The sequence below is a fragment of the Nicotiana attenuata genome, unplaced genomic scaffold (genome assembly GCF_001879085.1).
Source record: "Nicotiana attenuata strain UT unplaced genomic scaffold, NIATTr2, whole genome shotgun sequence".
NCBI lineage: Eukaryota > Viridiplantae > Streptophyta > Magnoliopsida > Solanales > Solanaceae > Nicotiana > Nicotiana attenuata.
In genome coordinates, this window is record NW_017672503.1 from 174,818 (window position 1) to 178,180 (window position 3,363).

The following is a 3,363-nucleotide window of genomic DNA, read 5'->3' on the forward strand; positions in this document are numbered from 1 at the left end:
CTGTCACTAATACTTGATTCAACAGAACTCATACTCCACGTGGCTCATGATATGGTATCAGGTATAAAGACAAGGTTTCAATATTTATAAAAATTCCGCAGCAAGGCTTACTTCATTGGGGAGGGAGGGGGGATTGCTAAATTGTGGCGATTTATATATGAGGTTGAAACTCTATTATACATTTGTCTTGTGACATTTGTGAGAATCCCGCAAAATAATTTTTTTTTGTGGCGGTTTAACCCCTATTATATATTTACTTTTGTGGCGCTTGTTCCCACCACAAATTATTTGTATTGTGGAGGTTTTAATTTTGGCTATTTGCGAAATCATTGCAATTCGATACAATTTGCGTCGACTGTTACTAACTCGTGCAATATTTAGTTTTTCCATTTTTATTGTTTTTGGAAAATTGAATCAAATTGTACATTTTAGTTGTAATTCTGCAAACTGATATAATTTATGTCAATTTCTAATCCTTGTAATTTTATGTCCTTTCTTCCTCACGTTCTTCCACTGCAAAAATAAGATCCAAAGACAGAGGTTTTCTATTATCTCCATGTCTTACTCACTAGTTTCTTTAGTCTTCGCGCATTTCTTTATTTCATATTTTCGTCTTTAAGTAAAAATTCAAAGGCTTATATTTCTTTTCTTTCTCATTAGTTGTCACTTTTCAATATTAAGGATATTGATTTTATTATGGATGTGGGAGATTCACTATTACAAAGAAAAAGGCATTAGTATCTAAACAGTATAACGAAACAAAAAATACGTGTCATGGAAAGGTCATTTTATAAAAAGAAAATTAACTGGTATAATGACGGATGTTGTTATTGGTAAATACAGTTATAGAAAGGTATAATATAACATACAATTTTAATTTCAAAGATGAAATGCAGTCGTTGTGGGAGTTTTAGAATCTCACAGAAATGCTTGTGGCAAACGTAACAGTGGCCTTTTTTTAAAATCCCACAATTCATTTTGTAAAAACCGTCACAAATCGTAAAAATAATCCCACAAAATGAGCTGCTTCTTGGGCCATCTCGACAAACGATAACGTGGGAATTCTTCCCTTAGTATTATCTTGACTTAAATACCTTAAAGACAGATTTTGACCCTCACTACAAAAAAACGTAGTTATTACGGCGGTTATTTTGACATATAATGGCGGTTTTCAACCGCCGTAATATACATTAACGGCGGCTTTTAAAAGCGTCACAATCCCGTCCGCCATTATATTATGGCGGTTCTGGGCTAGCCACCGTAATTACGTTTGGAAACCGCCATAATTTGTTGGGGTTAATGCGGCATTTTGGTTAGCGTATTCTGGCAGTTTTAAACCGCCATAGTGGCATTGGGAAAACTGGTTCATTAAATCCAGTATCCATCCACAAATTTTTTTTTTACATTTCCAATTCTATTTATTGAATGCTATGCTTTGAAACTTCTATAACACTTCATAATCATTTTAATTAAACCAATATACAAGATTAAATAAGAAAAATATTCATTATATAAAACACAAGTATACCAAAATTATATCATCAAAATATTAATGTTTCAAATTGCATTTTTTTTAACATTAATATCCACAAGATTCATAGTTGATCCTACAAAATAATCACTAATTTGCACTTGGACCATCATCATTGTTACTTTCATCTAAAGATCTTCTTGGTTCAAACTGTTGATGGTTCACCACTTCCTAAATCTGGTGCCTGAAAAAAAAATACAGTCAATAAGCAAACTAAAATTTTGAGCTGGAGATGGGGTAGAAGGAGAGTCTGAACAATCTGGTGCTTTATTTCCACCTCCATTTTTCTGCTTATTTCTATATTTGTGGTGTATTTTGCTCTTATTGGTATGGTGTTTCCTAGCCTCAATTGATACCATTGAAAATGCAGTGAAGAAAATAAGTAAAAGAACTGTTAGAAGAGGAATGGTTCTACTCCAGGTGGTTACTAGTTGGAATTTGGAAGTAGTGAAATACTGAGATGAGGTGGTTTAGCTAAAAACTTAATGTAGTAAGAGAACTTATACCTGTGGAGGAGTGGAAAATAAGTGAGCACTCCTCAAGGACATTCCCTATGTTCCTTTCATATAAGCTAATTAGTGCATTTAATTTTGATTTCACATCTGTCATCTCTTGTTGCCACTCTGGAGTTGGAGCGGTAGTGCTAGATGAACCCACATAACCATGATGGTATATCGCAAATGTATGTTTGAATGCTACAGTTGGAACTATACCCATGCCTAAACCTCGAACACGGCCGGGGTGCTCGGGACCGAATACTATGCCAAGTGCATCATTGGGTGAAGGTTCGTCAAGATTTTCTGCTCTTTGACTTCGAATTTCTTCAATTCTTTCCTACAAAATTTGAAGAAGCATAAATTAAGCAATAGATCAAATGTCATTTAGCTTTCTCATTATTATCATCACTATAAGGTAATGACAAAGTAGCTTTCTGAAACATCCTCATCTACTATACTTTTTATTTGTGGAAAATTGAATAAGTACTAAAATTATGGAAGTTTAGCTAGTTATACTACAATATGGGGTCTTTTATGTCTTGATTGGTCCTATATTTCAAGGCTATGGATTGTATTCAGAAAGCAATATAAATTTGATTCTATTGGTCGACGGAAGTGACTTGTTGCAACTCCCCATCTGCTTCTTTTGATATGCTATAATATGAATGAGCATATTCCAAATTAAACAGTAAAACAGCACCAATAATTCAGCAAAAAGACTTCCTTTTTTTTTTTGGAGATGTCCTAATGAATCCAAAAAGACTTGACAGAAGCTGAAACTCAACTACTCAGTTGTGGTCCAAATTAATTTAACAGAAAATAACAGAAAAAATAGACTAAAAATAAAAGAAAGAAGTAATGAAACCATTAGAACAGTAATGTTTTCTAATAATAGCAACCGTCCTTCTATTGTCCTTTTTCTAGTAATAGATTACTATTTTTATGTTATCTATTCAATTGACTGAATAAATAATAGATTATCGGTCTGGGGAACAAAAACTAGAACAGAATTGGGGAAATCGCTACACTTCCAAATACGCATGAACCCTAATAAAGAGAAAATAGCTTTTGGTACTAAATATACATTATTACCTGAAGATTATTGAAGCTGATACACGAATTTTATGTACTTTTTGAGATTTGAATCTCAATTCTTCTAGCCAAAGAAACAGATTAGGAAAAATAGAAGAAACTGAAGTTAGAAAATTTGGAGTTCGTCGCCTATTGATGAAAATAGACGGAATGGGGGAAAGAATTGGGAAAATAGAACGAATGGTGGTGGTTGGGGGGGGGGTGAATTGGGGAAATAGAACGAATGGGGGGAAAGAATTGGGG

At 33.7% G+C, this 3,363-nt stretch overlaps 1 long non-coding RNA gene across 1 annotated transcript; it reads right to left on the reverse strand.

Moving 5' to 3' along the window:
- Positions 1-1,492: 1,492 nt before the first annotated feature.
- On the reverse strand, positions 1,493-3,304 carry LOC109213465. Its single transcript, XR_002066020.1, has 3 exons — positions 3,121-3,304; positions 2,038-2,365; positions 1,493-1,715 (listed from the first exon to the last, which is right to left on the reverse strand). It is a non-coding gene; the product is annotated as an uncharacterized LOC109213465 (long non-coding RNA).
- Between the last annotated feature and the right edge of the window lie 59 nt (positions 3,305-3,363).